At 36.1% G+C, this 25,698-nt stretch overlaps 1 long non-coding RNA gene and 1 pseudogene across 1 annotated transcript; one reads left to right on the forward strand and one right to left on the reverse strand.

The window, feature by feature from the left end:
* The first annotated feature begins 3,605 nt into the window (after nucleotides 1-3,605).
* Nucleotides 3,606-6,767, forward strand: LOC136226748 (probable serine/threonine-protein kinase PIX13; annotated as a pseudogene).
* A 7,155-nt stretch (nucleotides 6,768-13,922) lies between these two features.
* Nucleotides 13,923-15,474, reverse strand: LOC136225659 (uncharacterized). The gene is made up of 3 exons (XR_010687214.1): nucleotides 15,248-15,474; nucleotides 14,447-14,522; nucleotides 13,923-14,165 (listed from the first exon to the last, which is right to left on the reverse strand). It is a non-coding gene; the product is annotated as an uncharacterized lncRNA (long non-coding RNA).
* Nucleotides 15,475-25,698: the final 10,224 nt, after the last annotated feature.

Genomic DNA, 25,698 nt, shown 5'->3' on the forward strand with positions numbered 1-25,698 from the left:
CTTAATATTTTCAAATTTAGCCACGCTTTCGTCCACCTCCTCTTGCCGCACAATGCACCGATGGTGTAAAATTTGAAGATGAATCTTCCCTGGCAAGTTGCCGCTCCTCAGAAAGAAGCAAGCCAGTGAGATCCTCAAACTTGATTAACTCTAATCGAGCCTCAATTGCACGGACAAATGGACGATAGGTGGGTCCCAATCCATCTAATGTTGCTTCAACAAGGTCATCCTCTGAAATTGGATGTTGGAGTACGGTTAATTGATCACTGGTCAATTTTGCAGTTTGCAAATAATCTGAAATTGAATCAATATCACGGCAGAGACTGTGCAATCAGTGATTAACACGTTTTCAATTTTGATATTTCATAATAGAATTAGTGATTAACACGTTTTCAATTTTGATAAAAAAAAAATTTGAATTTTGTTTTAAGTCGTACTAAACACATTATACTTTTTAACTTTTTACTTTTTATGCATATGTTTATGATTTGTTATTGACGAGTGAACAAACTACACACACGTGCATTGGAGATGACATGATTCGTGACATAGAAGACAATTTGATGAATTATTTCTCTCGACTGCCAATGTTAGAGGTACAATTGCATCATTTTAGATGTAAGAGATAAAATTACTTCCAATTATCAATGTAAGTGGGGTCCTCATTTCAGAGAATTTATCTATATACAATGTACATTTATCTTTAAAAACAGAGTCCTCAATTTCATTAGATGTCTCCAAATATATTTTTGGAGCTTATTTATTTTCAAAAATAATATTTGAATTTATAGTTATAAAAAATGTTATGAACTTTTTCTAAATAACATATATTTGAATAAAAAAACTAAATGGAAATATGACATAAAATATGGCAACTTATCTTTAACCTTTTACAAAAAAAAAAAACATTTAACCTACTGAATATCGTTATGGTATATTGTCTGAATTATTAAGCAGTTACATATACAAACAAAAATGAATGATATTTATTTGAGAAAAAATCAATAAATGAAATTAAAATAATTTAATTGTTAGTAAAAATGATATTATTTTCAGAATTTGTTGTAAGCAGTTACATATACAAACAAAAAATGAATAATATAATTAAGAATTTCTATTTAACCTTTAAAACTAAATTATGCCATTTTCATTACAAAAGTACCTCTAAAATTGATAACTACGATCAATCTCACTCCTAACATTTAAAATAGATACAATTTTACACCTAACTTGGCAGTAAAGAGCAATTTTACCTATAAAGTTAGCAAGTTTGGCTAATTTTAGACATTAAAAAAGATTTAGTGTGTTATTTTTATAATTTCATAAGAGAATTAGTAATCAATATCTTTTTAAATTGGGTTAATTTTAAATAATTGTCTTGTGCTTTCACGCTTTTACAAAACGGTACCTATGATTTTTTTTATTAGAAACTCAATATGGTTTGGAATATTTTCATTTTTTATTGACATTATCAAATTCGGCCATAACGAACTCAAAATGAAAATTTTCAAGAATTAAAGTTGTTATGTATCGTATTTACTACTGAATCACATTTTGTTTTCAAAATCATTATTTTTGAATTTTGCCTCTCTAAACATTAATTTTCTCTCTCGTAAAAAAACACTCAAGTAAACTCAAACCTAAAAAGTTGAATAATTAAACTTACTTAAAATATCATTTAATTCTTAAAAAAATTCATTTTTATGTTGTTATCGGCCAAATTTAGCAATGTCAACAAAAATGAAAATTCTGCAAACCATAGGATTCGGTTTGTAACAAAAAAACCGTAAATACCGATATGCAAAACCGTGAAACCACATGACATTTATTTGAAATTAACCCTTTTTAAATTTGATGAAATATTTGAATTTTATTTTCAATACGTACTAAGCACATTATTTTTTTCATGTGGATACAAATGTTTGTGATGTGATGAGTGAAAAAATTACGCACACGTGCGATACAGATGGCATGATTTGTGATAGAGAAGATAATTTGATGAATTATTTTTCAAATTGACCCAACTTGTCAATGTTAGGGGTCATAGTACTCTTTCCTGCTAATCTTAGAGGTAAAATTGGAACATTTTAGACATTAGAGGTAAAATTGCTCATACAAATCAATGTTAGAGGTATTTTGCATCTTATCCGAATTTTAATTTTCTATTAATTTATGGATGGAATCGATTTTACTTAAAAATGTTAACAATAAAATTTTAATTATTTTATATGTTAAAGGTACATATAACACCTCACTTCAAATGGCAAATTTTTTTTTACTTTTTTAACATTCACATTGTTTAAATACAAAATTTAATTGTAGCAATAAAATGAACAAAAGTGGAGAATTAATCTACATACATTATGATGAGTAAATATTCATTGTTGTATACAAAGGAGGTACACTTTTGTAAGTTCACTGGATTCAAAGAATTTATCTAGGTACAATATAAGTTTTTTTTTTTTTATAGAATAGGTACAATATAAGTTTATATTTAAAAACACTACAAGAAAACAGCTACTTTGACCAAAATTAGCGACCACGTGAAATTCAGTCGCTAAATTGCGACTGTTGTAGTCGCTAGTTTCTTTATATAGTCGCAAAAAGTAGCTGATCACTTAATGCCCATGTTACCACGTGTATTTTCATTTAGCACTGCGCTCGACCTAAGATATAAATTAATAAAAGAAAAACTAAAATATAAATTAAAGAAAAACTAAAAAAGAAAAAATAAATATAAATATGACATTTAAAAAAAGGAAAACCCTAAATTCTTTCTATTCTCGACCTAGCCCCCCTCCTCTCTTCTTTGCGCTTTGAACTCGACCTAAGCCCCCTCTTCTCTCTGCTCTGCTCTCCGACCTAAGCTACTCTCCTTTCTTCTTGTTCGACCCAATCTTTCTCCTTTCAGACATCTGACCTGATCCATCTCCCTTCTTTACGGCTTCCTTCTCCGATTAACTCTAACTGAGCATCGTGGAGCATACGACATTTTTTTCTGTATGCTGGAGCTTGTACCTGAAATTGGAGGAGTTTGAAAAGATACTAGAGGAAGGAAGAACGAGAAGCAGAAGGCTGTTAGCTCTAGCCTTCTTTTTATTAAGGTAGCAATCCTTTAGGCACTAGTGCCCTAGAAATTTCAGTCTTCATTTTGTATGATTGCAGATACTTATTAGGATGTTAATCATTGTGGATTTTAATGATTTGCTAATTAATTGTATTTGTGTGTGCGTTTTGTCTCTGAAATGATTTCCTAGTTTCAACTTAATTGTGGTTTTATCTTGGGAATATTGAACTTTTGAACTTGAAATCGTTGTTATGTTAATCCTTTCCTTTACCCATGAAATAGGTAATTAATTATATTCACTAATGCAGCTAATTTCATTGATAAAACTAATGCTGCTAATTTCATTGATAAACTGCTTCCGGTTCGAATTAGCCTTTTCTAAATTCCTAAAGTTATTGTTGCCAATATGCCTTAACATAAGGCATATATAAGAGATATTATTTTGTTCATTTTGACCTTAAGAAATTTGTATGAGGGGACTAGATACCATGGTTGGTGACATTGAATTTAGCTATCTGATGGACAGAAGCAGAGAAGAGAAAAATTGGAGTTATCCTGAAAATATGACACAAAATAGTCACTAATCCAATTAGATTCACTTCATTATGACAGTAATTTTTTTTAAATTGAGTTAATGTTGACACAAACTCACTAATAGACACACAAACTGGATAATCGCTGCCTCTGAAGTGTAACTTTTTGTGTGTGTTACTCCGAATTCAATTTCTTTCTACTTGTCTGGTTTCCTCCTTTAAACTCTCTCTCATTGGATTGCTTGCAAAAACCATAATCATCCTTGTTAGATTTCTTATACTTGTTTTCAATGAGACCCACTAGAGGTTTCAAGAGAAGTAAAACAGCAGAGAAAAATGTTGACCAGAGTGTGTTGTCTGCTGATTTGTCTTCTCTCCAGCCTCAGCCTCTGCCTCGCCAGCCTTAGAGGTGTGGATTTATTATTTATCAAGGCCAGCTTTGTGAAATTACATTATGTGAAATATATGGCTGGTATGGGGATCTTTACACTGAGAAGAATGTTGCTATCAAACAACCTTGATGAGTGCCTCTCTCTCTCTCTCTATTAGTAATCAAACTCTGAATGATGTAAACTATATGCAGGAATATCTCAAACAACAGCATCTTCAAGAAGCAGCAAAACAGGAACTTCTCAGGGTAGCAACATCTCTGGAAACAGCATTTTTTCCGGGGGAAGTGGGGATGATCACTCTCCCTTTCCAAATGGCCAGATCTTACCCACTCCCAACTTTGAGAATTTTCTCCTTTGTAGAACTCAGAGCTGCCACCAGGAATTTCAGGTCTGATACTGTGCTTGGCGAGGGAGGTTTCGGTAAAGTCTTCAAGGGTTGGCTCGATGACAAGACCACTGGAAAGCCTGGAACTGGAACTGGAACTGTAATTGCTGTTAAGAAGTTAAATTCTGAGAGCTTGCAAGGCTTTGAAGAATGGCAGGTAACTCTAACTCCAAAGGACTTTCATTATTGGCTACATTTGTTAGGAAAATAGGGAAATTAGAATAGCAAGTCATTGAAATGTGTGTATCTTCAATTAGGCCAGGACTTTTGGGTTATCATAATCACATTTGAGATTATTTTATACATCTTTAATTTAAAATCTGGTGGTTTATTGCAGTCGGAGATCAATTTCCTGGGAAGGCTTTCTCATCCGAACCTTGTAAGGCTGATAGGATACTGTTGCGAGGAAAAGGAGCTTCTCCTTCTTTATGAATTCATGCAAAAGGGAAGTTTGGAAAACCATCTATTTGGAAGAACCCGATTAATATATTCTCTTCTGCAACTTCCTATAGATATACATTCTGATTATGCATTACTACGCATTTGAATCCATTCAGGGGGTTCAACCGTTCAGCCACTTCCATGGGAAACACGGATCAAAGTTGCTATAGGAGCAGCCCGAGGCCTGGCTTTCTTACACGCATCAGACAAGCAAGTTATTTATAGAGATTTTAAGGCCTCAAACATACTGCTTGATGGGGTGGCTGCCTACACTTCCAAGTTATTTTCTTACATTCTTCTTTCTCTTTTATCCTATTTGATGTATGCTGCATGAAAACTCCTCTTCGGTAATGTTTCCATGTTTCATATCCATTTCCTAGATATGCTTTACAAACATGTTTCCCTGTGGCCGTTTCCGTTTTCACTTTCCATTCTAGTGCAACATATAATGCGAGTCTATGCTTGTGTTTTGGATGATGGCAATTGACACAAAAATGTCATTTTAACCTGTAATTTGTGACTTGTTGCAGTCATACACAGCAAAAGTTTCAGATTTTGGTTTGGCAAAATTGGGGCCTTCAGAGACTCTATCTCATGTAACAACAAGGGTGATGGGAACATACGGCTATGCTGCCCCGGAGTATGTGGCGACAGGTAAATATATGGCAGTCCTAGTGCATATCTGAATAATCCTGCAGAAGAACGCAGGAAATACAAGTATGATGTCGACAAAGAAATGACCCTATTGAAGTTTGTTGATGATGAGTGGGGTCCTGTTGGTAGCTTTAATTGGCTTACTACTCATGGAACTTCAATGAGTCGCACGAACTCTTTGTTAAGTGGGGATAACAACGGTGCTGCTGCACGCTTTATGGAGGACTGGTTTGAAAAAAATGTTCTGTAGATGTAGCTGATGGAATCCCTCGAAGAGTCTCAAATATCATTCCGAACCTACGGGATAATCGTAAGTTACTAGTTTTCTACTTGAGATATGTTTTGAAAAGTGCTTTAGAAAGAGCAATCTGTCCTTTCAGGAAACAATTTGATTTATCTGCTAGGGCTTTTACCTTGCATGATTTCCTTTAAGACAAACTCCACGGTGTTGTAGATTTCAACATGTTCACTCCCTTTATCAAACCAATGATGCCTATAACATATCATAAATTTCGTATGCAAATCTTTACAAAATTTCGTATGCTTTCTGGTGTTCTTTCAGTAGAAAAAGATATGTTTAACTTCTAGTGAGTAGGGGAATTATTTATCTGGGTTAGTTTACCTTTACATCTAAGTTCAAACATTATCGGAGTTGTCAAATGTAGTTGAGGTTGCTATTTAAGCATTGCTCTGTTTCTTTGAATTTTATACTCGTTAATCGGTCTTAAAAGCTTCTATTTCAACACATTCTGGTCAGTTTTCACGCTTTTTTTGTTATGTTGACACTGGGATTCATAGTCATTTATCATGTTCCAATTTTGGTTGCTTATTGTTTTTATCCGGAGATCAAGTAACAAATTGTCCGTGCTATTATGAATTTTTGTGTGTTCAACTGTGGCTTTATAAAGCTTTATAAGCTCATAATTATGTGGTTCCTTGTTTATTAGGGCTGTTGTCATTGTTGCTGCTTGTTTCTCTTCTTGCGATCAGTTCAATGCGGACATAACCAATTTATTAGCTGCTGTCAGAATTATGATGACCGGTATCCTAGAAAGTGAAAGACGAGCGATTGACAGAAGTTGGAGATACAAGAGCGATTATATAGACAAGTTAATGTAGCTCTTCGATATATTTTGACATAACTTTATAGGTTAACCTTTTTATGATATAGAATTTTGACCTCACATATTAGGTTAATCCAGATTATGATATCTTGTGAGTTATATTATATATTTTGATACATTTAAGCATCATATATTAATTCTTTGTAAATATATTTCTAGTTTTCATGAATATTGTTTATTGTTGTATGTTGCGGTTAATTTATTGTAAAGGTTAAAATATGTTTATAATTGTATTTAATAATCCTAATTGTAATTATCATATATAAAATTTATAAATTACAATTAAATAAATAAATTGTCTAGCACATTACGACGATATTTGCCATCCAACCAATAAAATCAGTAACAAAATGTTTCTAAATTACCGACAAATATTCCGTCGATAAACTGATCAGATAATGGGTAGATCTAGCCAATTAGCGACTGCTTTTTAGTCGCAAATGTAGTCGGTAAAAGTTGCGACCGCTCAGCGACTAAATCGAACAGTCGGTAAAGTCTGCGACTATAGCCAGAAATAGTCGGCGTTTCTCCAGCGACTAGCGACTTACCGACCGAATGATTTTGGTCGGTAAATCGCTAATTTCAGTCGGTAAACTGCTTTAGCTACCGCATCAGCTACCAAAATTGCGGTAGCTAACTAGCAGTTTTCTTGTAGTGAAATGATGTCCGCATTTCAATTAGATGCCTCACAATATAGTTTTCAGCATATTTATTTTCAAAAACAATATTTGAATTTATAGTTATAAAAATACCTTATGAATTTTTCTAAATGACATATATTTTGAATAAAAAAAACAAACTAAATGGATAACCATTAGATATGATATAAAATATAGTAACTTATATTTGACTTATTTAAAAACAAACAAACATGGAAACTGTTGAATACACTACAAGAAAAAACGCTATCACCGACGGAAAAATCTGTCGGTGATAACAAAAAATGTGTCGGTGATCATCATCACCGACGGAAGACCAATGAAATCCGATTTGTCGGCGTTGACCTCCTAGGTAACCGATTACGACAAATTTTTGGCTGGGTCGGAGATATTACCGACACATTTGATGTCGGTGATATGTGTAGGTGGTGCCGACCCATTTTAGTTGGTGATTTTTGTCGGTCTTACCGACACCATTACCGACCTATGTGTGTCGGTGATCTATTTTTTAGATTATTTATTTAAATAATTTTCGACAGAAATGCATCGAAATTGCGTCGGAATTGACAATTTATTTTTTGCAATAATTTCTATATTTTGTTTTGGTTATTTATTTGGATTGAAGGAAACTCTTTATATATATATATATATTACAAGCAATACAAAAACTGATAATTGTATATAAATCAAAAGATGTGCTGGGGGAAAAAATATCTACGGGAAATTATATCTTCATCTGCCATTTTCCCTATATAGGAAATCAATGTGAATCCCCAATACATAACAGAGTAAAGTGAGTCAAAAGTTTAAAATTTGCATCACGCCAACTACCATTAATTTATAGACAATGCTTAAGTTGTTGAAGGCATTTGTCACATACAATAGGAAGAAGAAGGATTAAAATGGTTATTAACCAGTTAGCTAGGTCCTTTATGCTTTTTAGTGGCCTAGGTTGTGTTGTTCTCCAGCTGTCCCCTCATCATTGTACTACACTTCTTTATATGGGTCATGCCTTTTGAGAGGCAAAACATCAATGAAGAATATTATTCCTAATTCCTTCTACTTTCTCTCTTATTCTGTATTCTCTCTTTCTCTCTTCTCCTCCTCTCTTTCTAAATTCTAAACTGATTCTCTACATCAGAACCATCAGTCCTGACATTGGTATCAGAGATACTCGTTTCTCCGGCCAACTTGTATGGTAAACGCTAAAACCAGAGCAGCAAAACGAGCTCAAGCAGCCATGGAAGCTTTAGAACTCCAGTTGAAGGAGCTCACTACTCAGTTTCATAACAGATCAGAAGCCATAGTAGAAAAGTTAGAAAAAATGGAGGCTCATTTTGAAGCCATTCAAACAGCTCAACAAAAGAGGATTGTATCTATTCTTTTAGAGCAAAACCAACTAAGGAAAGATCAGATCGATTCTCAACAATCTCTTGAAGATTTAGTTCATAAATCCATCACCACCCTTGCCAAACTCATTCAACCACAAACTGAATCTAATCTCTCACCTCTCAAAACACCCAACCTAAGCATTGACCCAAATAAGGGAATTCTGGGCAGTTTCCCTACTTCCTCTTCAGGAGAATCTAATATTGCCAAACCTCAAACTCCAATTCCTACTCTTAACAAACTACTACCTAAATGTGAGTTACCTTCATTTGATGGTACAGAAGTGGAAAACTGGGTGAGCAAGTGCTCTAAATATTTTCAACTTTTTGAAGTTGATAATTCAAAGAAGGTAGCCCTGACTGGGCTGTATCTTCAGGGAAAGGCTGAGAAGTGGTATAAGAACTGGATTCCCAGTCATCCACATGCTACTTGGGAAGAATTTGTTGAGGAGATCGAAAAGCGATTTCAGGAAACAAAAGTGGAGGATATAGTAGAATTACTATACCAGCTTAAGCAGACTTCAACTGTGGTGGAGTATCAAGTCAGTTTGAATCCCTCAAACTAAGAATGGAGAAGGTCCACCCCACTACAACGGAATCCTTCTTTGTTTCTAGTTTTCTCACTGGCCTGAAACCTGAGATTAAATCTGCAGTCAGATATAAGGAGCCTGCTGATATTTTCACAGCTATCAAACAAGCCAAGTATGAGGAGATTCACCTCCAAAATATTATGGAAGCAGTTAAACCTAAACCTACCTATCGTTCGCCTAATCCAATTAAACCCTGGACTGCAAATCCATATTCCAGACCCACACCTACAACCCCAATCACCACCACTACACCTGGGTATAAATTACCTGAACCAAAAACTGCTGTTCCCACTTCTAATCCTACCCTGAAACGTATCCCTGGTGCTTGTTGGACTTATGGTGACAAGTTTTTCCCAGGTCATCGTTGCACTAATAAGAAGTTGAATCTTCTTCAAGCAGCTGTTGAAGAAGCTCATGAGGATAAGGAGATACAGGAGGAGAACAGTACAGAAGTGGATGCTGAACCTGAAAAGGTAGAGCAAATCTCCCTGTCCATTCATGCTTTAGATGGAGGCAAGAGTGATAACACCTTAAGACTTAAGGGCATTTTACACAAGAAACCTATCATGATATTGATAGACAGTGGTATTACACACAGTTTCGTAGATCAGAAACTGGCTCAGGAATTGAAGCTGCCCTTGATTCAGGTGAAACCTGCAGCAGTATCTGTGGCTGATGGCAGACAATTGCTTGTCCAAACAAAATGTAATGACTGCCAATGGTCCATGAACCACAACAGGTTTTCTTTTACCCTTAGAGTCTTAGCTCTTGGTGATTATGATATAATTCTTGGTTCTGATTGGATGCGTGCTCATTCTCCTGTGACTTTTGATTTTGAGAAAAATAAGCTAATCATTTATAAGGAACAAAAGGCTATAGAATTCCAGGGCATCTTAGCTTCTCATCCCCTTAAACCTATGTCATTGAAGGCCATGAATAAACTAGTAACTAAGGGATGGAAGGGAGTTACATCAAGCTTATTTCTCTTATCTCTCACAGAAATTGAACCTAATCAAGTATCCTCACAACAACCCAAACCTTCAGAATCCTTACCAATTACACCTCCTGCTTTCACTCCCCTGGTTCACCACTACAATCACCTATTTCAAACACCATCTACATTACCTCCATCTAGATCACATGATCATGCTATCACTCTAAAAAATGCCACAGATCCCATCAATGTGAGACCCTATCGGTATTCTCATCATCAAAAGAATGAAATTGAACGGTTGGTGGAGGAGATGTTAAACAGTGGTGTTATCCAAGCTAGTCAAAGCCCCTATTCCTCCCCTGTTTTGCTAGTAAAAAAGAAAGAAGGAAGCTGGAGATTCTGTGTAGATTACAGAGAACTTAATAAAGCCACTATCAAGAATAAATTTCCTATTCCTGTAATCCAGGAGTTAATAGATGAACTAAAGGGAGCTACAATCTTTACTAAATTGGATCTCTGGGCAGGGTATCATCAGATAAAGATGAAGGTGGAAGATGTTCATAAAACTGCATTTCATACGCATTCAGGGCATTATGAATTTTTGGTCATGCCCTTTGGCCTGACTAATGCACCAGCCACATTTCAATCCCTCATGAATACTTTATTCCAACCGTATTTACGCAAATTTGTATTAGTTTTCTTTGATGATATACTAATCTATAGTGCCAATGCAGAGGAATATCTTTTACATCTTGAGATTGTGTTTCAGTTAATGCTTGATCAACAGTTGTATGCTAAGGCATCCAAATGTGATATAGCTGTTCCTCAAGTAGCCTATCTGGGCCATGTATTGTCTCAAGAAGGAGTAGCAACAGATCCAGCTAAAATATCTGCTATGCTGGATTGGCCTTTACCAGTAACACTTAAAGGATTGCGAGGATTCTTGGGCTTAACAGGCTACTACAGGCGTTTTATCAAGGGATATGGCTCTATTAGCAAACCCTTAACTGATCTCTTAAAGAAAAATCAGTTCAGTTGGACATCAGCAGCTACTGAGGCATTCCTAGCACTTAAGAAGTTGATGACTCAAGCTCCAGTTTTGGCCCTTCCTAACTTCAGCTTACCTTTTGTTCTAGAGTGTGATGTTAGTGGAACAGGAATAGGAGCTGTCCTGATGCAACAGGGCAAACCTATCTGCTTCCTTTCTAAGGCTTTAAGTCCACGCAACCAACAATTGTCAGCTTATGAGCGGGAATTATTGGCTATACTTCATGCTTGCACCACATGGCGCCATTACCTGGAGAATTCTCCATTTGTGATCAAAACCGATCATGAACGTATCAAGCATCTGCTTGAACAGAAACTCCATACATACTTACAACATAAAGGGGTCTCCAAGTTGCTAGGATTGGAGTACACCATCCAATATAAAAAAGGAGTTGACAACAGGGTTGCTGATGCCCTTTCTCGACAACAAGAAGATTCTGCCCACTTATTGGCTCTTTCTATGGTTATTCCTACTTGGTTAGAGGAAATCCATTCTTCTTATCAAGGTGATTCTATTGCTTCTACCCTCCTGCAACAGCTCACTATTCAACCTAATAGTGATCCTAAGTATTCATTACAGAATGGAATTCTCAGATTCAAGACTCGAATCTACATTGGCAGTTCTACAGGGTTGCGACAGCAAGTTCTGCAAGCTTGCCACAACTCTTCATTTGGGGGACATTCAGGCATTAAGGGCACATTAGTTCAGTTGCAGCAGAATTTCTATTGGCCTCGTCTTCACAAGGATGTTATTTCTTGGGTGGCTAATTGTGACATTTGTCAAAGGTGCAAGGCTGACCATGTAGCCTACCCTAGTCTCTTACAGCCACTTCCTATACCTCAAGGTGCTTGGCAAGACATTGCCATGGACTTTATTGAAAAGTTGCCTAAATCTAAAGGGTATGACACCATACTGGTGATTGTTGACAGATATTCTAAAGGTGGTCATTTTATTCCCTTATCACATCCCTTCAATGCTGCTACTGTGGCTCAGGTATTCTTGGACCAAGTGTTTAAATTACATGGCATGCCTCGCTCTATCGTTTCTGACAGGGATAAAATTTTTACTGGTACTTTTTGGAAAGAGTTTATGAAGCTCTTAGGTACCACTCTACATTATTCTAGTGCCTATCATCCTCAGACGGATGGCCAATCTGAGCGATTGAACCAGTGTCTTGAGAACTATTTGCGTTGTATGTGTTTCCTTACTCCAAAAAAATGGGCCAATTGGTTAAGTCTTGCAGAGTATTGGTACAATACTAGTTACCATAGCTCTTTAAAAATGAGCCCCTTTCAAGCTCTCTATGGAATTGTTCCATAGCTTCCAGTCCTTCCTATTACTACATCTCCTGTTGCAGCAGTGGAAGATCTCTTACAGGCCAGGGATAAAATGAGTTCTCTTCTTCGAGAATGCTTAGCTAAGGCACAGAATCGAATGAAACAACAAGCAGATAAGAAGAGGTCAGACAGAGAATTTAAAGTGGGGGATATGGTGTTTCTTAAACTTCAATCCTACAGGCAATCTACTATCATCTCTCGCAGCTCTCTCAAGCTTACTGCTAAATACTTTGGGCCCTATCCTATTATAGAGCGGATTGGCAAGGTTGCATATAAGCTTGCTTTGCCAGAAGGTAGCAGAATCCACCCTGTATTCCATGTCTCTCTCCTTAAGAAGCAACTCAGCCCTGCTACACCAGTGTTGACTACTTTGCCTCCTCCATTCAATGATGAATGGGAGTTGACCCCTCTAAAAGTGATCAACACAAGGAATGTTATTCGTGGGGACACTTCTGTGTATCAACTACTCATTTTCTGGAATGGACTGTCCGCTGTGGATGCTACTTGGGAAGATGCCACTACTATTCGCCAGCAATTTCCAGCCTTTTATCATTCTTGGGGACAAGAATGTGCTAAAGGGGGAGGAATTGTCACATACAATAGGAAGAAGAAGGACTAAAATGGTTATTAACCAGTTAGCTAGGTCCTTTATGCTTTTTAGTGGCCTAGGTTGTGTTGTTCTCCGGCTGTCCCCTCATCATTGTACTACACTTCTTTATATGGGTCATGCCTTTTGAGAGGCAAAACATCAATGAAGAATATTATTCCTAATTCCTTCTACTTTCTCTCTTATTCTGTATTCTCTCTTTCTCTCTTCTCCTCCTCTCTTTCTAAATTCTAAACTGATTCTCTACATCAGAACCATTAGTCCTGACAGCATTAAAATATAAAAATTCAAATATGATTAACATGTAATGAGGAGAACAATCTCATTATTAAGCCAAATCTACGTATTACATAATATTTCTGTCTGGTGCATTTTATATTCATTACAGGGACATGAGTTGCCATCATAACAAATAAGGACAGAAATTAAACAAAAAGCTCCTAATTTTTCAATAGTCTAAACTTACATTCACAAGTAGAAGCAAAACCTGGCACCATTTAAAGATGTAAGGGAAAAAGGAAACCAAAGATATCCTCTTTTCTCCCTCTAACAATAACATAGAAGAAGTTCTTCTCCTATCACCAACTGTTAAAGGTGCAATTATATATGTGCGTTTAACATGTAAGAACAATAATAAGAATTGGTATTATGAATAAACCATAATAATTATTCTTATTATTATTTAATAAAAGGCTAAAATCCCAACTAGAACTAGCTCAATACAAGTACAATGAGAAACAAGAAAATGCAAATTATAGGAGTATAGTTTATCAAAGTAATAGGGCTAGAGCTTTCAAACGAATATTATATTTTATCAGGTACAGAAAAGGAATCTACCTCAGCTAACATGTCTGCAACTACAAACGAAAGTTTCCAGCATTCGAACCACCAGCCTAGATTAAATTCGCTGTCTTCTTGCAATCTGTGTTAGCAGAAAATGAACCAAATCTAGCTCTGCTACTCGGATTCTTATACCAAAGCAGAAATCTGTGCATTTGTTATAGAGCTGCAATAACCAATAGGAATACATGTAGAAAGAATAACTAAGTCTGTTTTATTCGAATAATGACACCAGCTCCATAATTAATTAGAAAATGGAATATGAGACCAACAAGAGTGTACCGGATGCTCAATAGGCAACACTATTGATCCTCAACAATTTTCAAATATTTATATGCAAAAGCTCAAAACAAGTTCAACAACTTTGGGGGAAAGTTGATCAGTATGATCTTCTGCCACAACGTATTTATATTTATAATACATGTTTGAGAAGGTTATTGCAAGTACCTGATCAGTACAATCTTCTGGCACAACATCATCAAAACCAGCATCCTTAAGCATCTCACTAGAAGTGATGTCAATTCTGCACAAACCCATGTAGGGATATGAAACTAATTTCTGCCAAATACTAATAATAGACCATATCTAAAAGAAAGTGGCGATATATATAGAGATTATTTATGGGAGTCAACATTGTAATAGCTTGAAATTATATACAAGGAAAGAGTGGGTACCTAGTAAAAAATATTCTAATTAATTTACCAAGACAAATATCCAAAGAAACAATATTACATCTAAAGACTAGATCTTTTGGCACATTATCAATCTACTTTGTTCACATTTCAATTTTAAACTTCTAAACCCCAAACTTCAGTAAACAAGAATCAAGAACACTCTCTAAGGAAGGAATTGAGAGGATATATAAATATCCATCTTTCCTAAATATAGAAGCCTAGTAACAATAAGAACATTTATATATTAAACATTCCAGAAAATACTAATTTAAGGTTGTATTATCAGTTCTTGATAAAATCATTTATACACTATAACAGTAAGCAGTAAATAAAACTTGGAAGGCAAAAGCATAGTCATATCACTCATTTATCCTCTTATCTCAAGAAAAATGTGAAAACCCCATAGTCATACAACTCTTTCGCAAGGATACAAGCAAAAAAATAGACGAGAGTTTATAAATAAAAGAATAAAAACCAAACAGATGCAAATGGGTATGATAACTAGAACAACAGCTTTGTAAACCCAAATGGCTTCTTGAAACGACCCAAAAAGAGAGAAAGATGAGATAGGTACCTAAAAAAAAAGTAGATCTAGCACAAGAGAAAACTCTTTACCCCAGACCAGTAGAGGTGGAGATTGAGAAACAGAACAACGGCGCTAGTGAGAGGATGAGCAGGCACAGCAGCGCCCGTGAGAGGAATAACAGGGGTTGATGGGATCCGGCTTCGCTCTTAATGGAGGCAAGGAAGAAGAAGCTCAAAAGGAGAGGGGGCGGGATTCAAAATTTTTATCGAGGAAGAAGGGGGGGAAGTAGGGATTCTGGAGAAAAAAAAGCAACACACTTTATATATTAATTTTCTTTTTACTTTTTATTTATTTATTAATATACAAATACTTCTAATTTATTTATTTATTTATTCATTTTACTCATATTTACCAACACAATTTTTGTAGGTCCACATGTAAATTTGTTGGTGTTATCACCGATATTCATAATTACCTACAATAAATATAGGTGATGAGAGCAGAAATAATCCCGCTAATAATCACCTACACATTATAGGAATGTGTAGGTGAGAGTGTAGGTGATTTCCAACACACATTTTTCGTCGGTGTTCCGTTGGTCATTCCGATACAAAAACTTTCGTCGGTCCATTCCGTCGGTGATAGCGTTTTTTCTTGTAGTGATATCATTATAGTATGTTGTCTAAATTATTAAGCAGTTATATGTATAAACAAAAAATAGTAATATTTATTTTAGGAAAAAGAAATAAATAAAATTATAATAATTAAATATTTGGGAAAAATGACATTATTTTCAGAATTTCTTTTAAGCAGTTACATATACAAACAAAAATGCATAATATTTTATTTATGAGTTTTTATTTTTTGAAAACATTTATTTTATGAGTTTTAAATAATACAGTGGCTTTCATATATGCAATGGGTAGGTGAGTCTATCTGTATATATAATTGATTTCCATGCTCTTTACTCCATGGTTATTTTACACTTTATCGAAAGAGAATAGAAAATGATCTCGGTGGCTGCTCTGGCTAATATTGCACATGTCGCCCGCAATGACTAATCATGAGAAGGAGGTGTTTCTTTCTCTAGTTATGGTTGATCGCCGGCGACATTGTGCAATATTAGCCACCAGTAGTCTTTCTTTCGCCACAGAGTGTTGGGTACAATTATTATATTGGTGAATGATGTTAATCCAAACAAAGAGTAGTTTTGACACAAATCAACAGTTATGAAGGTGTTTTTCTTCTTGCAGATTCATACAAAAATTAGTGAATAAATTTCCATACTATTTTCTTTCATCATCCATTTGACTAGATCTGTTTTTAAATTAGTATATAACATAGGTTTGATTACCTTTTGGGAAGGAAAAGTAGTGAATAAATTAGGATTGGACTTTTGTTTTCGGTTTCTGATTTGCACATGAAAATGTTTAATTTGAATTGAATTTTTTTTTAATTATTGGGTTCTTAATTTGACCATGAACATTTTTTTATTATTATTTTCGTGTTCTTTTCCACCCAATTCAAGCTTGTATGTATGTTTATTTATTAAGTAGAGTTATCTTACCAATTAGGTTTTTCAGTTCTTGGTTCTACAATGGAAGTGTTGGAATTTTAGAGTTTTTATCAAATCCTAATTTTTTTTTCCTTACTTTCAAAATTTCTGGTCTGTATCCAATCCCTAATTTTTGTTTTAATTCAAACTGTTATTTTTTACAATCAACTTAGTCTGGAATTTTTGTTTTGGGGTTAAATAAGAATGTATCTTTTCTAAATTACATTTTTTTTTCTTGACTTAGTAGAAATGGAAAGAGTGATGTCTAGAGATTTGTTGCATTCACAACGAAGAGAAGATGTATATAGCTTTATTAGTTCTTTTCATCGGAACTTTTGATAGGTATACCATTGATTACGACACTTAGTGTATTTTGTGGCGCCTAAGATTCTATGGAGTGAATTATCAATGCTTATGTATCCTAATTTGGAGCATAGTTTGGTTGTTACAGAAAAATGCGAGATTTAACACATTTCTTATAGTTATTGACTATTAGTTCTTCATATTATTGAATAGTTTGTTCATGTTTTCCATCTTCTAAAGTCAACTGATTCATAGTTGTAGAATGATTTGTATCTTAATCATTGGTGAATTATATATTGCCTATTAAGTTGCTGAATTTTTGTCCAATCATTGCAAAAAACATATTTCTTTCATTCTTGTCTAATTTTTACAACAAGTTTGGAACAAACTTGGTTTTTTGTTTTGTCCGTGTAGTCCAAGGGGATAAAGAGTGAGTGATGGCTGAAGAAGAAGAAATAGCTTGTAGCAGTCAGGAGGCACAAGGTACAACATATGGCTTCTTGCACGAGATTAGTATTTACTCTCGATTTGGATTGTCAAGAATTTCAAATGACAGAATTCTAGATTTGAATAATTATTATAATTATGAGAAAAGTTGTAGGAAATGGGTATATAAATCTAAAATGACTAGCATTTGGTACCAGAATCCCAACTGATGAATTTTGGGTGTTCTGCAAGTTTTTTCATTGTTAATGGCATTTAATTGCTCAACTTCTAAGAGTGTTCAAATACAGTTAAAACTTCAATTATATATTTTAAGATTCTAGAGTCTAGCATTTGGGTTAGCTGACTTTTATTCAATATTATCCTCTACACCAAAAGCTATTACCATAATATTTACTTAAAATGGTTCTAGAATTGTATTTCTCTCAACGAATGCTTCTCTTCCCTCTATTGCTTTATGGCTCTAATACTTGCTCCTATCCTATTGCTGACGAGGTTTACAAGTCCTTATACGTGTAGGTAGACACCATGATGTGAAGCTGATAGATTGAAAATGCTTTTGCCTGGAATTATCTCTGAAAATCAATCTGTTTTTATTAAAAGGAGGTTTATTCATGATAACGTTTTGATTGCTTTTGAACTTATTCATAGCATTAACAATAATGTTGCTAAGAAAACAGGTAGTGTGGCATTAAAAGTTGATATGAGTAAAGCATATGACAGAGTGGATTGGAATTATCTAAAAGAATTGATGCTAAAGTTGGGTTTTGCAGATAAATGGGTTAATTTGATAATGCATTGTGTATCTTCTGTGTAATATATGGTTAGAATAAATGATCAATTGGTTGGTCCTGTTTGCCCAAAAAGAGGACTCCGCCAAAGTGATCCACTGTCACCGTATTTATTTCTGCTTTGTGTTGAAGGGTTGATGTCATTATTGAAGGCAGCTGAGAATAGGGGGTTACTGCATGGTTGCCGAGTTAAGAGAGGGGCGCCTGCGATTTCACATTTGCTCTTTGCGGATGATGCATTCTTATTTTGTCAAGCTACCATATCTGAAAGTAGAGTCTTAAAAAAATTACTTAGATCATATGAATTAGCTTAGGGGCAAGCTATAAATTTTGAAAAATCTGGAATCATCTTCAGTAGAAATGTGGCAAATGACCTGGCTATGGGAATTTCTAGCATTTTGGGTATTACTAGTCCGTTGAATACAGGAAGATATCTGGGTCTTCCATCGTTGGTGGGTAGAACGAAACGAGCAATCTTTGCACACTTCAGAGACAGGTTATGGCAGCGGCTCCAACGCTAGAGAGGAAAAGGAATATCAAAAGCTGGTAAGGCTACACTTATTCGAGTAGCAGGGCAAGCCATCCCAATCTATTTCATGAGTGTATTCCTGCTCCCTATATCGACGGCGGAGGAATTACAGCGAATGCTGAATTCGTTTTGGTGGGGTAATAAAAAGTCAGGTGAGAGAGGACTGAATTGGATGGCATGGGACAAATTGTGTGCTCCAAAATTGTTGGGAGGACTGAGTTTCCGAAATTTCACAGCCTTTAATCTTGCTATGTTGGGAAAACAGGGATGGCGGTTATTTACCAATCCATCTTCGCTTGTTAGTAGAGTTTTCAAAGCTAAATATTATCCAAAAGGGGATTTTATGGGGCCTCATTAGGGCATTCACCAAGCTTTATATGGCGAAGTATCTGGAGTTCCCAACTAATCATTAAAGAAGGAATCAGATGGAAAATTGGAAGCGGTCAATCAATAAATGTATGGACTGAGAGATGGTTGCGTGATGAAGAGGATGGCTATATACGAACCCATATGGTGGAAGGGTTGGAGTATTTGAAAGTCAATGATTTGTTTATCCATAATTCCAGGGATTGGGATGAAGAGCTGTTGGAGGAAATTTTCGAGCATAGAGATATTACAGAAATTCATAAACTGTCTGTTGGTACTTTGACTAGTGAGGAGCGGTTAATATGGAAATCCCATTCTTCAGGACGTTACACAGTGAAAAGTGCTTACCGACTGGCTTACACAGTGAAAAGTGCTTACAGACTCGTGTTGTGTTGATGCTGCATGTTTTAACATTGATGGTCGTGCAGGGATAGGAGCAGTAGTACGAGATGCACATGGGCAGTTTGTAATGGGGAGATGTGCGGGTCTGTTATGTTGTCCGACAATACGAGAATGTGAGGCCGAAGCTCTATTACAAGCTATGCAATGGCTACAAGTTGATGGAATAAGAAATGTGGTTTTCGAATCTGATGCTAAACAAGTAATTGATGCAATAAATTCTACTTCTGTTGATGATTCTGAATTTGGGGATAGAATTATTCAAATACAATCGATTCTAATATCAAATGACTCTTACTCAGTCAAAGGGATACGGCGGCAAGCGAATGGGATGGCACATGTGTTAGCACAGTCTTCTCGTTTATCTACTTGCCCTTCTGTTTTTAATTTATTACCGAGTTCTGTTTCTATTTCATTGTTACAATTTTTCCATGATCTGGCTCATTAATGCATTATTTTTTGTTTCAAAAAAAAATCTAAAATGACTAGCATTTGGTACCAGAGTCCCAACTGATGAATTTTGGATGTTCTGCAAGTTTTTTCATTCTCAATGGCATTTAATTGCTCAACTTCTAAGAGTGTTTAAATACAGTTAAAACTTCAATTATATATTTTAAGATTCTAGAATCTAGCATTTGGATTAGCTGACTTTTATTCAATATTATCCTCTACACCAAAAGCTATTACCATAATATTTACTTAAAATGGTTCTCGAATTGTATTTCTCTCAACGAATGCTTCTCTTCCCTCTGTTGCTTTATGGCTCTAATACTTGGTCCTATCCTATTGCTGACGAGGTTTACAAGTCCTTGTACGTGTAGGTAGACACCATGATGTGAAGCTGATTCAGCTAGTGTTATAACAATCACTATACATGCAAAATATGTGGTTAGGGATTTAATTATTGCTGAGTTGCCAAGGCCTAGTTGTAGTGAATCGAAAGGCTATAAAGACGTTCTACCTCCAAATTTTGTTCACATTACAGGCATCACGACTTCACACAATTGAAGTCTTAATTTTTTTTATTGCATCTTATATTTTCTGCAGCATGTGCAAATTAGCAATTCTGATTTTTTATAATGTGCATATCCTTAACCTCTTAAATAATGTATATCAGTTTTGTTGCAATATGCAAGGAAATCAATAAAACAGTCTTTTGACTAGGATTAATTTTCTGAAATGCATTTAATCTGTTCTTTTGAGTTAATCTTCATTAAGGTACCAAGCAAGAAAGTAGCTCACTCATTGCTCCCAAGACATGATCACTCTATTGAGCTTTCAAATAATGACTATTATATATATATAGCTATTTTCCTTGTCCATCTTGGCCTGTCTTTGAGAATCATTGGGAAGCTGTCTGTTGTATCCATATCTCTGTTGATTTCATCCATTCTTATCACTTCCACCTCTGCAGTTATGTGATACTTTGGACATAAGTCTAGCATCTCTGAATTGTGTAACGGAGATGGCTTGATTGGGTTACCTTTGTTTGATGAAGTATAGCTTGTACTGTATTAAAGAATCAAGTTGTCTTCTTTGAAGCTTCAGGTTTAGTGTCGACGAGTCTTGCTAGGCATATGCTAGGCAGTTCCTATGTATGAAGGTTACCAACAAAAGCCATATTTGAAATCAATGCTTGTATTGTTCCCCTTCAAGAATTAATTAGATTTGAAACATAAGAAATCATATATATACTTCAACTAACTCATATTTAATGGATTGGGAAATCTAAACCTGAATACGGGCATCAAACCAGAAGGATACTCTAACAGACTGCAAAACGGTTCTGGTATGATGTCCTTGAGCTTTTTCTTTCTGTTGTAACCCATACAACATCAACTTTCAATTGGGTTCCGCTCTTCGCCGGCGAAATTCTGCAATCAATAATAAAATATCCTCTTTTGTTCTTCTTGAAGACGGGTAATGCACTCACATTTTGACAAGAATTTTCATCCTCTTTCTTCACTATTTCTTTTCCTGTACCAAATTAGAGTTTTTTTTCTAAGTTCTGAACTGCCATAGTTGTCTATAAGTTTGCGATTCTCATTACCCCCTCAATGATGATTGCCTCCTTGAATCAGATTGTTACTGTTATGCGCTGTCATTGCGTGACAGCCTTCTTGATTCAGATTGTTACTGTTATTGCCCTGTTTTCTCCTCTGGATGCCGGAATATAAGAGGCTTTTTAAGAAAAAGACTGTAGACAACAAACATGAATGAAGTTTAAAGAATGCAGAAACAAAAGAGAAAGACTAAGATACCATAACAAGATCTCAACCAGAGAGAGAAATAAGAAGAAAGAGATTAGATTGGGATTTAGTTTACAAGATACTTATTTATATATAGTCATACTATAGTTTCTGAATTTTTTTTATAAAGGAATTTAATGATAAAAGAATGATAGTTTTTGAACTTATCACACAACATGCACCACCCGTGTACACACCATCAATGCATTGTGCAACGTGTCTTCTCATCACACAACATTCTCACCACCTGTCTACACACCATCAATGCATTTGCACATGTCTCCTTCGTCAATTCTTTACACCACCTTAACTGCTATCCATTCAAAATTCCATTTCTTTGATTTTAAATAGGGAAAATTACATAACTTGATCAAATGGGAGACGTATTTACATATTTAGACCAATTATCTAACATATTACATATCTAGACTGTAACAAAAAGCATACAAAAGAGTTTAAAGAGTAAAAAAAATACATGAATCAGTACAAGTCCCGACCATTACAATTATCTCAAATAAAACTAGAATAATATGTAGGGTGTCAATCCCAGGAATTAAACTCTAGGCTGATTCTACCAAAATTTGACAGAACATCAGCCACCTGATTCCCCTCCCTGAATATGTCTCGGACCTCCATTCCTTATCGTCTACCTTTTAATAAAAAAAATAAAAAAAAGGTAGCATTGGATTTTTGTCACAACTAACTAAAGAACAAACGTTTTTTCAAATGAATAATGATTTTTTAAAATGAATTAAATGTTTACACTTAAAATTAAAGGCCAGAGGCCTCGAGATGCTTTTTGTCTAATTTTTTTATTGATTAAGTTCTTAAGCTTGTAAATGGATACATTAAGCCCGTAATCTTTAAAATCCATATATCAACCCTTAATCATTTGTTTTTTAACAAATTAAACGAATCAGCTATGTGAATAATGTTAGGAATAATTGAAATTACTGTTAGGAATAATTGAAATTACGATAAACGAAAAATAAGCAAACACACAAGAATTGTTAACCCAGTTAGCCACTCGATTAGAATGACTACGTCTGGGGGCACTACCAAGCCAGGATATTTCACTATAATGAATGAGATACGGATTACGGAGAAAGAGGTTACATATATACTCCTGAAACCCTACCGCCCCCGTACCCCCGTCCAACTCAGCAGCGAGTTGGATCGCTGCAGTTGGGCCCATCGCTTCAGTTGGGCCTATATATATTAGTCTCCATAAGCCCAACAATCTCCCACCTGGAGACTAAATCCTTCATCTGATGGTAGTGCCATGCCTTTAACTTAATTACCAAGGCCAGTTGAAGCCATACATAGCTTCTGCTTCTCTAAGGTTACAACCTTAGTCAACATGTCTGTAGGATTCTCTGTGCCTGGAATCTTCATCAACTGCAATATCTTCCTGTCCAAGAGATGCCGTATGTAGTGATACTTCAACTCTATGTGCTTTGTTCTTGAGTGAAAGGCGGGATTCTTTGCCAAATGAATGGCACTCTGACTGTCGCTGTACAGAATAGGATCCTTCTGCTCCTTTCCCAACTCACGCAAGAAATTCTGCAACCATACCATCTCCTTACTAGCCTCAGTCACTGCAACGTACTCAGCTTCTGCAGTAGACAAAGCCACCACCTTCTGCAGCTTTAAAGCCCAAGAGACAGCAGTACCACCCAATGTGAAGACATATCCGGTTGTACTTCTTCTCTTGTCAAGGTCACTAGATGCCAAATCTACATCCACATATCCTGTCAACATAACTTTCTTGCCCTCAAAACATAGGGCATGTTCAGTGGTTCCCTTCAGGTATCTCAAAATCCACTTTACTGCTTCCCAATGCTTCTTACCAGGGTCTCCCATGAAATGACTAACAACTCCCACATCATGTGCAATATCCGGCCTTGTGCACACCATTGCATACATCAAGATGCCAATTGCTGAGGCATATGGAGTTCTCTCCATCTGGACTCGCTCTTCTCTGCTCTTGGGTGAGTCATGTTTAGATAGCTTGAAATGGCTACCCAAAGGAACCGTAGCTAGCTTGGCATCTTGCATGCCGAATATAATCAAGACCTTCTTGATATACTCAGCTTGTGAGAGATACAACTTTCCAGCCTTCCTATCTCTTTCAATCCTCATGTCCAGAATCTGCTTAGCTTCTCCGAGATCTTTCATAGCAAACTGCTCAGATAACTGCTTCTTCAGTTTTCTCACTTCTCGAGCACTCGACCCTACAATCAGCATATCATCAACATATAACAGTAAAATTATGTAGCCTTCATTCAATTTCCTGAAGTAACGACAATGATCAGCTTCACTCCTCACGAACTCAATTTCGTGCATGAAACCGTCAAATTTCTTGTACCACTGTCTTGGAGCTTGTTTCAGACCATACAAGCTCTTGTTCAACTTGCACACAAGCTCAATGTTATCAGACTCATAGCCCTGAGGTTGCTTCATATAGATGTCTTCATCTAAGTCCCCATGAAGAAATGCCGTTTTTACATCCATTTGCTGCAGCTCCAAATCTTCTGCAGCTACCATACTCAACACTAAACGAATAGTAGTCAGCTTCACCACTGGAGTAAAAACGTCAGTATAATCTATGTCGTACCTCTGCTGAAAGCCTTTCACGACCAGCCTTGCTTTGTAGCGTTTGCTACCATCAGCCTCTTCTTTGATTCTGAAAATCCACCTGTTTTGTAGAGCTTTCTTACCCTTTGGAAGCTCAACAAGTTCCCAGGTGCCATTGGTCATCAAGGAATCCATCTCATCATCTATTGCAAGCCTCCACTTGCTCGCATCCTCAAGCCTCCACTTTACCTTCAAATCTGTCTCATTCTCAACCAGGGCCTTCCATTTTCGAAAGGAATCAAAAGCATCAGATTTCTTTCTCAGAAAATAGATCCACACTTTCCTAGTGGAGTGGTCAATGAGGGTCATGTAATACAAAGCTCCACCAAGAGATTTCACAAGTGCAGGACCCCATAGATCGCTGTGAACTAACTCCAACTTCTCTTTCTTCAAAGTTCTGCCACCCTTAGAGAAACTGACTCTTTTCTGCTTCCCAAAGATGCAATCCTCACACAGCCCAAGATCAGCAGATTTTAGACCCGACAACAGACCCTTTGAACACAGCACTTTCATCCCCTTTTCACTCATGTGACCAAGACGACAGTGCCACAAATCTGCATTGACATTCTCCCTCACGACATCAATGCTATTGAAAACGTTGTCTGTTAAGTACAACGATCCAACCTTCTCACCACGGGCAACCACCATGGCTCCTTTGGTCATTTTCCAAGCACCACCTGCAAAGATTACACAATAACCTTCATCACCCATTTGCCCAATTGACAACAGATTTCTCCTTAGGCCAGGAACATGTTTTACTCCAGACAGCTTTATCACAGATCCATTCGGAGATTTGATCGAAACATCTCCTTTCCCTACAATCTCCAAAGGCTCATCATCAACAAGATAAACCTTTCCGAATTTCCCAGGGGTATAGTTTTCCATCAAATCTGCACTACTACATGAATGAAACGAAGCTCCTAAGTCTAATACCCAAGACTCTAGAGGACTTCTTACACTTAATACCAGGGGCTTCTGCTGCTTTTTCTGCAGTTGAATTACTCAGAATCAACGCATCACCAAAATCCTCGCTGGTTGAATTCACTGACTTCTCCTTCTGCGGTGCCTTACATTCACTCTTGTAATGACGATTCTCATTACAATTCCAGCACTTGATGTGGCTCTTGTCCTTCACAGGTTTCCCTCTCCCTTTGGACTTAGACCTGCCACGATTCTGCTTTGACCTACGATCTGACCTGCCCCGATTCTCTGCATTCAAGGCTGAT

The sequence above is a fragment of the Euphorbia lathyris genome, chromosome 4 (genome assembly GCF_963576675.1).
Source record: "Euphorbia lathyris chromosome 4, ddEupLath1.1, whole genome shotgun sequence".
In the NCBI taxonomy this organism is placed as follows: Eukaryota; Viridiplantae; Streptophyta; class Magnoliopsida; order Malpighiales; family Euphorbiaceae; genus Euphorbia; species Euphorbia lathyris.